General features: G+C 52.8%; 1 long non-coding RNA gene and 1 other non-coding gene across 2 annotated transcripts; one reads left to right on the top strand and one right to left on the bottom strand.

The window, feature by feature from the left end:
* Positions 1–678: 678 nt before the first annotated feature.
* On the top strand, positions 679–2,384 carry LOC148058468 (uncharacterized). The gene is made up of 2 exons (XR_015709830.1): positions 679–826; positions 2,102–2,384. It is a non-coding gene; the product is annotated as an uncharacterized LOC148058468 (long non-coding RNA).
* A 10,802-nt stretch (positions 2,385–13,186) lies between these two features.
* On the bottom strand, positions 13,187–13,305 carry LOC148058467 (5S ribosomal RNA). Its single transcript, XR_015709843.1, has one exon. It is a non-coding gene; the product is annotated as a 5S ribosomal RNA (ribosomal RNA).
* Between the last annotated feature and the right edge of the window lie 1,012 nt (positions 13,306–14,317).

Here is a 14,317-nt window from a genome sequence, read left to right as displayed (position 1 = left end):
AAACAATTTCCCGAAGAAGACCTCCTGAGGGATCAATAAAGTTCTACCTTACCTTTACCTTACCTTATTAACTACTGTGGACAGTAATAAGGAAAAACATTGCACCCCTGTGGACATATATGTGTACTTCCACTCAACTTTAGAATATCTGTTCATACATCTTTGAAATTTTCGAATATTAAAAAGTTCAAATTAGTTTTTTATTGAATAATTAACCCAAATAATTGGAATTTGAAGTGTTACATTAGTTTTTTAGTTAAGTTAAAGTAAAGTTAAAACATATTTAAGTTGTATGAACTTATCTGGATTCACAGAGAAAGATTCTGCCATTTTCCGAGAAGGATGATATCTTCTGTCAAGAACTGATAAAGGAATTTTGATATAAAGGAGGCACACGTAGTTCTTTGTGAATTTAGCTGTAATTCTTATTATTGTTAAGTTTGATGTTTTTTTCTGTTTTGTTGTTTGAATAGTTTTTGTGTTTGTTTGGGTTGCAAGGTTTTTTTTAATGTGAGCTCACGTGACGGCAGTCACCTGGCGGGAGAACAGGAATGGAATGTTGTGGAATTTGATTCTTGAACTGGCTCCACAAGACTTTCAGGAAGACGCTGCAGGGTCAGAACCAACACAACCAACCTAACCCTAACCCTAACCCTAACCCTAACCTTTTGAATTTTCTCAGGGAAATGGTGAGCAAGTAAAAGTGTGTAGTTGTTGTGTAGTGTTGTGTTTTTAATGTAAGACAAGGACCAGGATGTTAAAGATTTAAACGTTTTTTTCCTGTATTCAGCGTCACAAAGGACCAGGAGCAAAGTAGAGTCACCAGGTAAAATGTTTTTGTTTTTATAGAAAGTAAATACATTTTCAAATAAATTAGCAGATCAACATTTTCAACTTTATATTTGTTAGAGTTTAAATAACTGTTTATAGCAGTCAAAGGTCCAAATGAAGTATAAAGGTACAAAACAAACATATCAGTTTAATTCTTTTGAACTTTATTTTTTTCACTCCAAATGTTCCTTGTTGACAGATGTTTTTAAACTAGATATAATGAATGAATTCTGGATAAATGCCTGAAAACATGACAAGTGGATTAATGTCGATTCTTCTTTTACTGGTGAATTTTTTTTTGTTATATGATACAATTTTCACTGTGAGATTATTTGTAGTAAATAATTGAGTGTGATCTTCAACCAGAATAGTTACTGTGTGTGTGATTCTATAACATGTTCTTAATATGAAGATATTTTGTTGAAGGTAAAACCAGGAATCAGTAATTAATGTTCTTAACACTTGCATATACACATGTATGTTATAAAGTATGTCAACACAAAGATTTAAAAACAGAATAGTATTCAATTGGACACTAAAATATATGTTATTCAAAGTTGTGTGTGGAGTATTATTGTAACTCCACTTACCAGTGATTTAGTTTGTTTATATGTTTTGTTTATACAGTTGTTTTCCACTATAACTGAGGTAAACACACTCACCTGTCACTAGTATTAATATGTGTTGAGGACAGATGAAGGAGAAGAATGTTGTCCAGAGTGTTTTCCAGGTAAGATCCAGTCTTGGTCCTTGACTTTGTTTGAGGTTCAGACATACAACAATGACACTATGACAACTATAACACTTTTGACAATGTTTTTGCTACTTTAGGTAACAGGCAGAAGTCTTAGTCAAACTAGTGATTTAATGTTTTTAAGTTTGAATTTTGAGTGAACTCTCACTAATTAACGCTTTATTGATAGTTTATTTATATATGGCTGAAAGGCAAAAGGAGAAAGTGAACATTAAGAATGATATTTATTTTAAGTGGTTTTGCGGCTCCCAGGGTTTTCTTTCATGTAGGAAATTGGTCCAAATGTCTCTTTGAGTTGTTAAGGTTGCTGACCCCTGCTGTAGAGCATCTGTGAGAATCTTAATTAACTTGATGGAACTCTTTTATCTAAACTGACTTCTCTCTCATTTCTTGTCTTATATCATCAATTGATGAAAATATGTTGGATTAAGTCGATGAGATGGATTAGCATCTGTTTAAGAAAGCCTCCTAACCTCCTTCCTGGTGAGATGTTCAGATGATGTTCCACTGATCCAGGACACACTGAAGAACCATGTTCCTCCACTGGGCTGGAAACACAGGGGGGTCCTCCAGAAAGAGCTGGACGATGTAACTGGGGAGAAGAAAGTATGGACCTCTCTGCTGAAGCTGCTGCCCCCGTGACAAGAATCCAGATAAACAGACCAGAGATAGCAGACGTTGAATATGAACTAATTGGACACGAGGATATTAAAGTAGATTGTTCAGTCATTCAATAGAATGTTTCAGTTTTATACAACATGAAAAATGTGTTCATAAATGATCTGTTCAGTGAACATAACATATTTCTGGCTGTTTTCATTTGCCTGTGTGTGTAGCTTAGTCTGTGATATAGAAAACAGTTTCTGTCAAAGCTTTCATTAATCTCAATGCGCCCGTGCGTGTCAATGCGTGTGCGTTTGTCAATATGCGCGCGCGTGTCAATGTGCGTCAATGCTTGCGCGCGTGTCAATGTGCGTCAATGCGCCCGTGCGTGTCAATGCATGTGCGTGCGTCAATGCTTGCGAGTGTCAATGTGCGTCAATGCGCGCGCGTGTGTCAATGTGCGTCAATGCTTGCGCGTGTCAATGTGCGTCAATGCGCGCGTGCATGTCAATGTGCGTCAATGCGTGTCTATGTGCGTCAATGCGCACGTGCGTGTCAATGTGCGTCAATGCGTGCGCGTCAATGTGCGTCCATGCGTGTGTGGTTATGCGTTTGTGTGCATGTCACACACGGTGTGTGTGCGCATGTGTCAGTGTGTGCGTGCGTGTGCGTGCGTGTGTTATGTGTGCATGTCACCGTGTGTGCGTGCGCGTTTGTTTTATTTGTGCGCGTGCCTATTTGTTTTGTGTGTGCGTGCGCGCGTTTGTTTTATGTGTGCGCGCGCATTTGTTTTATGTGTGCGCGTGCGTATTTATTTTATAGGTTTGTTTGTGATGTGTAGTTATGCGTTTGTGTGCATGCCACTGGTGTGTGTGCGCATGTGTCAGTGTGTGTGTGCGTGCGTGTGTCAGTGAAACACGCACACACACGGTGACATGCACACATAAAACACACACACGCACGCACACGCAGACACACACTGACACATGCGCACACACACCAATGACATGCACACAAACGCATAACTACACATCACAAACAAACCTATAAAATGAATAAAACAAATGCATGTCACATAAAAAAAATGCGCGCACGCACACAAAACAAATGCGCGCACGCACCCATAAAACAAATGCGCGCACGCACACGCACACAAAACAAATGCGCAAGAGCACACAAAACAAATGCGCGCGCACAGATAAAACAAATGCACACGCACAGAACACACGCACGCACACATTAAACAAATGCGCACACCCACATTAAGTGAGTGTACTCATTCCAATTACAGGGCCTCGAAAGAGTCCTGTATTGTTATTTTTCGTCACTACCTCCCCGGGTCGGGAATGGGTAATTTGCGCGCCTGCTGCCTTCCTTGGATGTGGTAGCCATTTCTCAGGCGCCCTCTCCGGAATCAAACCCTGATTCCCCGTTACCCGTTGTCACCATGGTAGGCGCATAAACTGCCATCGAAAGTTGATAGGGCAGACATTCGAAAGAGACGTCGCCGCCACGGGGGCCAGCGATCTGCTCAAAGTTATCAAGAGTCGTCAAGTTGGCCGGGGGGCCCCCCACACGCCCCGGAGGACGAGGGGGAAACACACCCCGCATGGGTTTAGGAACCGATAAATGCGTGCCTTCCCGGAGGTCGGTCACGGTAGCATGTATTAGCTCTGGAATTGCCACAGTTGTCCAAGTAGGGTTGGAGCGATCAAAGGAACCATAACTGATTTAATGAGCCGTTCGCAGTTTCACTGTACATGCCGTGTGTACTTAGACTTGCATGGCTTAATCTTTGAGACAAGCATATGCTACTGGCAGGATCAACCAGGTAGCACCAAGTGTGCCCCCGAACCGATACCGGGTGCCGGGGGACTCGGGTTGGCCAGACCCTTGTCCCCACACCTTTCTCCGCTCGACAGCAACGAGGTGGCGCCCAACTCCCGACAGGTGTCGGCCAAATCGGGGACGGGCGTCTTGGCTTTTACGCACCGCCTGTGGGCTCCGGAGGACATATCCGGAGTCTGTCTCTTTCGCCCACAGGACTCCTTGACAACAAACACGATCCCAAGAAGTGTGTTTCCGCGGATGCACATCGCTCCTGCCTCACCGCGAGGCCGAGTTAACGGCCAAGGGGACGGCGGCGAAGGCGCGCGTGTAGAACCACTGGGTCAGACGGGACGCCTCGGTCTCACTGGAGGTTTCGGCAGAGGTGGCAAGCCACAACGCTTGATCGGACCCGCTAAGTCCGGAGGAACCGTCCGCCCGCAATGGGTGGGGGCCCTCCGATGGCGGGTCACGTTGGCAGATCGGTCATCGGTGTAGGTGGTATCACAGTGCGTCCATGACGCGCGAAGGTCGGCTTGAGCCTGAGCTCTTTCCCCGCCGCCTGCGCTGGAGCTCGATACTCTGTCCAAGTATCCTTCGCTCCTATTAACCTCTAGGTGGTTGCGCTCGTGACATCAAAAAGACCACTTTTTGAAGAGCAGTCACACTCGGAAAAGATTTCTTTCGTCAGGCAAAAGAACCAGAGTTCTCCGCGGCCATCCACTCCAACCTTGTCCGACTTTGAGGCACCAGGCTCGGCCACCCTCCGAGCCTTTTCCTTCCCTCTCCTGTTATGGTGCCTCCCTATTAACCTCTAGGTGGTTGCGCTCGTGACATCAAAAAGACCACTTTTTGAGGAGCAGTCACACTCGGAAAAAATTTCTTTCGTCAGGCAAAAGAACCAGAGTTCTCCGCGGCCATCCACTCCAACCTTGTCCGACTTTGAGGCACCAGGCTCGGCCACCCTCCGAGCCTTTTCCTTCCCTCTCCTGTTATGGTGCCTCCCTATTAACCTCTAGGTGGTTGCGCTCGTGACATCAGAAAGACCACTTTTTGAAGAGCAGTCACACTCGGAAAAAATTTCTTTCGTCAGGCAAAAGAACCAGAGTACTCCGCGTCCATCCACTCCAACCTTGTCCGACTTTGAGGCACCAGGCTCGGCCACCCTCCGAGCCTTTTCCTTCCCTCTCCTGTTATGGTGCCTCCCTATTAACCTCTAGGTGGTTGCGCTCGTGACATCAAAAAGACCACTTTTTGAGGAGCAGTCACACTCGGAAAAAATTTCTTTCGTCAGGCAAAAGAACCAGAGTTCTCCGCGGCCATCCACTCCAACCTTGTCCGACTTTGAGGCACCAGGCTCGGCCACCCTCCGAGCCTTTTCCTTCCCTCTCCTGTTATGGTGCCTCCCTATTAACCTCTAGGTGGTTGCGCTCGTGACATCAAAAAGACCACTTTTTGCAGAGCAGTCACACTCGGAAAAAATTTATTTCGTCAGGCAAAAGAACCAGAGTTCTCCGCGGCCATCCACTCCAACCTTGTCCGACTTTGAGGCACCAGGCTCGGCCACCCTCCGAGCCTTTTCACTCCCTCTCCTGTTATGGTGCCTCCCTATTAACCTCTAGGTGGTTGCGCTCGTGACATCAAAAAGACCACTTTTTGAGGAGCAGTCACACTCGGAAAAAATTTCTTTCGTCAGGCAAAAGAACCAGAGTTCTCCGCGGCCATCCACTCCAACCTTGTCCGACTTTGAGGCACCAGGCTCGGCCACCCTCCGAGCCTTTTCACTCCCTCTCCTGTTATGGTGCCTCCCTATTAACCTCTAGGTGGTTGCGCTCGTGACATCAAAAAGACCACTTTTTGCAGAGCAGTCACACTCGGAAAAAATTTCTTTCGTCAGGCAAAAGAACCAGAGTTTTCAGCGGTCATCCACTCCAACCTTGTCCGATTTTGAGGCACCAGGCTCGGCCACCCTCCGAGCCTTTTCCTTCCCTCTCCTGTTATGGTGCCTCCCTATTAACCTCTAGGTGGTTGCGCTCGTGACATCAAAAAGACCACTTTTTGCAGAGCAGTCACACTCGGAAAAAATTTCTTTCGTCAGGCAAAAGAACCAGAGTTTTCAGCGGCCATCCACTCCAACCTTGTCCGATTTTGAGGCACCAGGCTCGGCCACCCTCCGAGCCTTTTCACTCCCTCTCCTGTTATGGTGCCTCCCTATTAACCTCTAGGTGGTTGCGCTCGTGACATCAAAAAGACCACTTTTTGCAGAGCAGTCACACTCGGAAAAAATTTCTTTCGTCTGGCAAAAGAACCAGAGTGTTCAGCGGTCATCCACTCCAACCTTGTCCGATTTTGAGGCACCAGGCTCGGCCACCCTCCGAGCCTTTTCACTCCCTCTCCTGTTATGGTGCCTCCCTATTAACCTCTAGGTGGTTGCGCTCGTGACATCAAAAAGACCACTTTTTGCAGAGCAGTCACACTCGGAAAAAATTTCTTTCGTCTGGCAAAAGAACCAGAGTTTTCAGCGGTCATCCACTCCAACCTTGTCCGACTTTGAGGCACCAGGCTCGGCCACCCTCCGAGCCTTTTCACTCCCTCTCCTGTTATGGTGCCTCCCTATTAACCTCTAGGTGGTTGCGCTCGTGACATCAAAAAGACCACTTTTTGCAGAGCAGTCACACTCGGAAAAAAATTTCTTTCGTCAGGCAAAAGAACCAGAGTTTTCAGCGGTCATCCACTCCAACCTTGTCCGATTTTGAGGCACCAGGCTCGGCCACCCTCCGAGCCTTTTCACTCCCTCTCCTGTTATGGTGCCTCCCTATTAACCTCTAGGTGGTTGCGCTCGTGACATCAAAAAGACCACTTTTTGCAGAGCAGTCACACTCGGAAAAAATTTCTTTCGTCTGGCAAAAGAACCAGAGTTTTCAGCGGTCATCCACTCCAACCTTGTCCGATTTTGAGGCACCAGGCTCGGCCACCGTCCGAGCCTTTTCACTCCCTCTCCTGTTATGGTGCCTCCCTATTAACCTCTAGGTGGTTGCGCTCGTGACATCAAAAAGACCACTTTTTGCAGAGCAGTCACACTCGGAAAAAATTTCTTTCGTCTGGCAAAAGAACCAGAGTTTTCAGCGGTCATCCACTCCAACCTTGTCCGATTTTGAGGCACCAGGCTCGGCCACCCTCCGAGCCTTTTCACTCCCTCTCCTGTTATGGTGCCTCCCTATTAACCTCTAGGTGGTTGCGCTCGTGACATCAAAAAGACCACTTTTTTCAGAGCAGTCACACTCGGGAAAAATTTCTTTCGTCTGGCAAAAGAACCAGAGTTTTCAGCGGTCATCCACTCCAACCTTGTCCGATTTTGAGGCACCAGGCTCGGCCACCCTCCGAGCCTTTTCACTCCCTCTCCTGTTATGGTGCCTCCCTATTAACCTCTAGGTGGTTGCGCTCGTGACATCAAAAAGACCACTTTTTTCAGAGCAGTCACACTCGGGAAAAATTTCTTTCGTCTGGCAAAAGAACCAGAGTTATCAGCGGTCATCCACTCCAACCTTGTCCGACGTTGAGGCACCGATGTCGGCCAAGTTCTGAGCGTTCCACCGCCGAATGCCACTGGTCCTCAACACAGCGGACTTCCAATCCAACCTTGTCCGACTTTGAGGCACCGAAGTCGGCCTCAGCCCGAGCCTTCCCCCGCCGACCTCACTGGAGCCCGCCATCCAGGGACCGGCGGAGGTCGCCCGCATGACCGCGGCAAAGTGTCTCAAAGTCGGGCACGACCGCTCGAGTCACCCGCCAACCCGGTCCGGGGCACCTCCAGGGACCGGCGGAGGTCGCCCGCATGACCGCGGCAAAGTGTCTCAAAGTCGGGCATGACCGCTTGAGTCACCCGCCAACCCGGTCCGGGGCACCTCCAGGGACCGGCGGAGGACGCCCGCATGACCGCGACAAAGTGTCTCAAAGTCGGGCACGACCGCTCGAGTCACCCGCCAACCCGGTCCGGGGCACCTCCAGGGACCGGCGGAGGACGCCCGCATGACCGCGACAAAGTGTCTCAAAGTCGGGCACGACCGCTCGAGTCACCCGCCAACCCGGTCCGGGGCACCTCCAGGGACCGGCGGAGGACGCCCGCATGACCGCGACAAAGTGTCTCAAAGTCGGGCACGACCGCTCGAGTCACCCGCCAACCCGGTCCGGGGCACCTCCAGGGACCGGCGGAGGACGCCCGCATGACCGCGACAAAGTGTCTCAAAGTCGGGCATGACCGCTCGAGTCACCCGCCAACCCGGTCCGGGGCACCTCCAGGGACCGGCGGAGGACGCCCGCATGCCCGCGACAAAGTGTCTCAAAGTCGGGCACGACCGCTCGAGTCACCCGCCAACCCGGTCCGGGGCACCTCCAGGGACCGGCGGAGGACGCCCGCATGACCGCGACAAAGTGTCTCAAAGTCGGGCACGACCGTTCGAGTCACCCGCCAACCCGGTCCGGGGCACCTCCGGGGACCGGCGGAGGTCGCTCGCATGACCGCGACAAAGTGTCTCAAAGTCGGGCACGACCGCTCGAGTCACCCGCCAACCCGGTCCGGGGCACCTCCAGGGACCGGCGGAGGATGCCCGCATGACCGCGACAAAGTGTCTCAAAGTCGGGCACGACCGCTCGAGTCACCCGCCAACCCGGTCCGGGGCACCTCCAGGGACCGGCGGAGGACGCCCGCATGACCGCGACAAAGTGTCTCAAAGTCGGGCATGACCGTTCGAGTCACCCGCCAACCCGGTCCGGGGCACCTCCAGGGACCGGCGGAGGACGCCCGCATGACCGCGACAAAGTGTCTCAAAGTCGGGCATGACCGCTCGAGTCACCCGCCAACCCGGTCCGGGGCACCTCCGGGGACCGGCGGAGGACGCCCGCATGACCGCGACAAAGTGTCTCAAAGTCGGGCACGACCGCTCGAGTCACCCGCCAACCCGGTCCGGGGCACCTCCGGGGAGCAGTGGAGGTCGCTCGCATGACCGCGACAAAGTGTCTCAAAGTCGGGCATGACCGCTCGAGTCGCCCGCCATCCCGGTCCGGAGCTCAACACTTTGTCGTTTTTTCCACTCCCTCCCCATTAACCTCTAGGTGGTTGCGCTCGTGACATCAAAAAGACCACTTTTTGCAGAGCAGTCACACTCGGAAAAAATTTGTTTCGTCTGGCAAAAGAACCAGAGTTCTCAGCGGGCTTCCAGTCCAACCTTGTCCGATTTTGAGGCACCAGGCTCGGCCACAGTCCGAGCCCATTCACTCCCTCCCCTGTTGTACTCGCTCCCTATTAACCTCTAGGTGGTTGCGCTCGTGACATCAAAAAGACCACTTTTTGAGGAGCAGTCACACTTAGGAAAAATCCGTTTGCGCTCACACCATCCCTCCCCATTAACCTCTAGGTGGTTGCGCTCGTGACATCAAAAAGACCACTTTTTGAGGAGCAGTCACACTTAGGAAAAATCCGTTTGCGCTCACACCATCCCTCCCCATTAACCTCTAGGTGGTTGCGCTCGTGACATCAAAAAGACCACTTTTTGAGGAGCAGTCAGACACCGAGGTTTTCTGGATTTATGTCCGTTTTCCTGGTTCTCTGACTCGGGCACCTTGTGACCGACATCCCCCCCTTCCCTGGTTCTATTTTGCCGATACTTTGGTGAGTTTTCTACCCGCAAACCAAGCCCCCCAAGCCCGCCGCCTGGTGGGGGAAGAGGCCCCCTGGTCCCGGTTCTATTTTAGGACACTTTGGTGAGTTTTCTACCCGCAAACCAAGCCCCCCAAGCCCGCCGCCTGGTGGGGGAAGATGCCCCCTGGTCCCGGTTCTATTTTAGGACACTTTGGTGAGTTTTCTACCCGCAAACCAAGCCCCCCAAGCCCGCCGCCTGGTGGGGGAACATGCCCCCTGGTCCCGGTTCTATTTTAGGACACTTTGGTGAGTTTTCTACCCGCAAACCAAGCCCCCCAAGCCCGCCGCCTGGTGGGGGAACATGCCGCCTAGCCCGGTTCTATTTTAGGTCACTTTGGTGAGTTTTCTACCCGCAAACCAAGCCCCCCAAGCCCGCCGCCTGGTGGGGGAAGAGGCCCCCTGGTCCCGGTTCTATTTTAGGTCACTTTGGTGAGTTTTCTACCCGCAAACCAAGCCCCCCAAGCCCGCCGCCTGGTGGGGGAAGAGGCCCCCTGGTCCCGGTTCTATTTTAGGACACTTTGGTGAGTTTTCTACCCGCAAACCAAGCCCCCCAAGCCCGCCGCCTGGTGGGGGAACATGCCCCCTGGTCCCGGTTCTATTTTAGGACACTTTGGTGAGTTTTCTACCCGCAAACCAAGCCCCCCAAGCCCGCCGCCTGGTGGGGGAACATGCCCCCTGGTCCCGGTTCTATTTTAGGACACTTTGGTGAGTTTTCTACCCGCAAACCAAGCCCCCCAAGCCCGCCGCCTGGTGGGGGAACATGCCGCCTAGCCCGGTTCTATTTTAGGTCACTTTGGTGAGTTTTCTACCCGCAAACCAAGCCCCCCAAGCCCGCCGCCTGGTGGGGGAGCATGCCCCCTGGTCCCGGTTCTATTTTAGGACACTTTGGTGAGTTTTCTACCCGGAAACCAAGCCCCCCAAGCCCGCCACCTGGTGGGGGAAGAGGCCCCCTGGTCCCGGTTCTATTTTAGGACACTTTGGTGAGTTTTCTACCCACACTGCATGTCCCCAAATGCCGCCATCTGGTGGGGGAACATGCCGCCTGCACCGGTTCTATTTTAAGTCACTTTGGTGAGTTTTCTGCCCACACTACGGGTCCCCAAATGCCGCCATCTGGTGGGGGAACATGCCGCCTGCACCGGTTCTATTTTAAGTCACTTTGGTGAGTTTTCTGCCCACACTACGGCTCCCCAAATGCCGCCATCTGGTGGGGGAACATGCCGCCTGCACCGGTTCTATTTTAAGTCACTTTGGTGAGTTTTCTGCCCACACTACGGGTCCCCAAATGCCGCCATCTGGTGGGGGAACATGCCGCCTGCACCGGTTCTATTTTAAGTCACTTTGGTGAGTTTTCTGCCCACACTACGGCTCCCCAAATGCCGCCATCTGGTGGGGGAACATGCCGCCTGCACCGGTTCTATTTTAAGTCACTTTGGTGAGTTTTCTGCCCACACTACGGGTCCCCAAATGCCGCCATCTGGTGGGGGAACATGCCGCCTGCACCGGTTCTATTTTAAGTCACTTTGGTGAGTTTTCTACCCACACTACGGGTCCCCAAATGCCGCCATCTGGTGGGGGAACATGCCGCCTGCACCGGTTCTATTTTAAGTCACTTTGGTGAGTTTTCTACCCACACTACGGGTCCCCAAATGCCGCCATCTGGTGGGGGAACATGCCGCCTGCACCGGTTCTATTTTAAGTCACTTTGGTGAGTTTTCTGCCCACACTACGGGTCCCCAAATGCCGCCATCTGGTGGGGGAACATGCCGCCTGCACCGGTTCTATTTTAAGTCACTTTGGTGAGTTTCCTGCCCACACTACGGGTCCCCAAATGCCGCCACCTGGTGGGGGAACTGCCGCCTAGTCCCGGTTCTATTTTAGGTCACTTTTCTCACTTTCTGACCCACAAATAATGCCCCAAATGCCGCCGCCTGGTGGGGGGAACTGCCGCCTAGTCCCGGTTCTATTTTAGGTCACTTTTCTCACTTTCTGACCCACAAATAATGCCCCAAATGCCGCCGCCTGGTGGGGGGAACTGCCGCCTAGTCCCGGTTCTATTTTAGGTCACTTTTCTCACTTTCTGACCCACAAATAATGCCCCAAATGCCGCCGCCTGGTGGGGGGAACTGCCGCCTAGTCCCGGTTCTATTTTAGGTCACTTTTCTCACTTTCTGACCCACAAATAATGCCCCAAATGCCGCCGCCTGGTGGGGGGAACTGCCGCCTAGTCCCGGTTCTATTTTAGGTCACTTTTCTCACTTTCTGACCCACAAATAATGCCCCAAATGCCGCCGCCTGGTGGGGGGAACTGCCGCCTAGTCCCGGTTCTATTTTAGGTCACTTTTCTCACTTTCTGACCCACAAATAATGCCCCAAATGCCGCCGCCTGGTGGGGGGAACTGCCGCCTAGTCCCGGTTCTATTTTAGGTCACTTTTCTCACTTTCTGACCCACAAATAATGCCCCAAATGCCGCCGCCTGGTGGGGGGAACTGCCGCCTAGTCCCGGTTCTATTTTAGGTCACTTTTCTCACTTTCTGACCCACAAATAATGCCCCAAATGCCGCCGCCTGGTGGGGGGAACTGCCGCCTAGTCCCGGTTCTATTTTAGGTCACTTTTCTCACTTTCTGACCCACAAATAATGCCCCAAATGCCGCCGCCTGGTGGGGGGAACTGCCGCCTAGTCCCGGTTCTATTTTAGGTCACTTTTCTCACTTTCTGACCCACAAATAATGCCCCAAATGCCGCCGCCTGGTGGGGGGAACTGCCGCCTAGTCCCGGTTCTATTTTAGGTCACTTTTCTCACTTTCTGACCCACAAATAATGCCCCAAATGCCGCCGCCTGGTGGGGGGAACTGCCGCCTAGTCCCGGTTCTATTTTAGGTCACTTTTCTCACTTTCTGACCCACAAATAATGCCCCAAATGCCGCCGCCTGGTGGGGGGAACTGCCGCCTAGTCCCGGTTCTATTTTAGGTCACTTTTCTCACTTTCTGACCCACAAATAATGCCCCAAATGCCGCCGCCTGGTGGGGGGAACTGCCGCCTAGTCCCGGTTCTATTTTAGGTCACTTTTCTCACTTTCTGACCCACAAATAATGCCCCAAATGCCGCCGCCTGGTGGGGGGAACTGCCGCCTAGTCCCGGTTCTATTTTAGGTCACTTTTCTCACTTTCTGACCCACAAATAATGCCCCAAATGCCGCCGCCTGGTGGGGGGAACTGCCGCCTAGTCCCGGTTCTATTTTAGGTCACTTTTCTCACTTTCTGACCCACAAATAATGCCCCAAATGCCGCCGCCTGGTGGGGGGAACTGCCGCCTAGTCCCGGTTCTATTTTAGGTCACTTTTCTCACTTTCTTACCCACAAATAATGCCCCAAATGCCGCCGCCTGGTGGGGGGATCTGCCGCCTAGTCCCGGTTCTATTTTAGGTCACTTTTCTCACTTTTCTACCCACAAAGAATGGCAAAAAAAAATGCTTACAGCACCCAGTATTCCCAGGCGGTCTCCCATCCAAGTACTAACTGGGCCCGACCCTGCTTGGCTTCCGAGATCAGACGAGATCGGGCTCATTCAGGGTGGTGTGGCCGTAAGCGAGGGAAGCGCTTGTGAAATGCCCCAAAGTGTTGAAAATGTTCCCCAGGCCCCTGGTTCCCCATCCCCGCAGGAGGAGGCTCCCCAGGCCCCCTGGTTCCCCATCCCCGCAGGAGGAGGCTCCCCAGGCCCCCTGGTGCAGGAGGAGGCTCCCCAGGCCCCTGGTTCCCCATCCCCGCAGGAGGAGGCTCCCCAGGCCCCCTGGTTCCCCATCCCCGCAGGAGGAGGCTCCCCAGGCCCCATGGTTCCCCATCACCGCAGGAGGAGGCTCCCCAGGCCCCCTGGTTCCCCATCCCCGCAGGAGGAGGCTCCCCAGGCCCCCTGGTGCAGGAGGAGGCTCCCCAGGCCCCCTGGTTCCCCATCCCCGCAGGAGGAGGCTCCCCAGGCCCCCTGGTTCTCCATGCCCGCAGGAGGAGGCTCCCCAGGCCCCTGGTTCCCCATGACCGCAGGAGGAGGCTCCCCAGGCCCCCTGGTTCTCCATCCCCGCAGGAGGAGGCTCCCCAGGCCCCCTGGTTCTCCATGCCCGCAGGAGGAGGCTCCCCAGGCCCCCTGGTTCTCCATGCCCGCAGGAGGAGGCTCCCCAGGCCCCCTGGTTCTCCATCCCCGCAGGAGGAGGCTCCCCAGGCCCCCATGTTCTCCATGCCCGCAGGAGGAGGCTCCCCAGGCCCCTTGGTTCTCCATCCCCGCAGGAGGAGGCTCCCCAGGCCCCTGGTTCTCCATCCCCGCAGGAGGAGGCTCCCCAGGCGCCCTGGTTCTCCATCCCCGCAGGAGGAGGCTCCCCAGGCCCCCTGGTTGGGAGAGGGGGAAAAAGAGCAAAGTGTTTAAAAATGCCCCAAAGTGTTGAAAATGTTCCCCGGCCTCCTGGTACCCCATCCCCGCATGAGGATGTCACCCAGGCCCCTGGTTCTCCATCCCCGCAGGAGGAGGGATTGTGGGTGGGAGAGGGAAAAAAAGAGCAAAGTGTTTAAAAATGCCCCAAAGTGTTGAAAATGTTCCCCAGGCCCCTGGTTCCC

The sequence above is a fragment of the Callionymus lyra genome, unplaced genomic scaffold, assembly GCF_982586985.1.
Source record: "Callionymus lyra unplaced genomic scaffold, fCalLyr1.hap1.1 HAP1_SCAFFOLD_81, whole genome shotgun sequence".
In the NCBI taxonomy this organism is placed as follows: Eukaryota; Metazoa; Chordata; class Actinopteri; order Syngnathiformes; family Callionymidae; genus Callionymus; species Callionymus lyra.
This window is presented reverse-complemented; position numbering and strand designations above follow the sequence as displayed.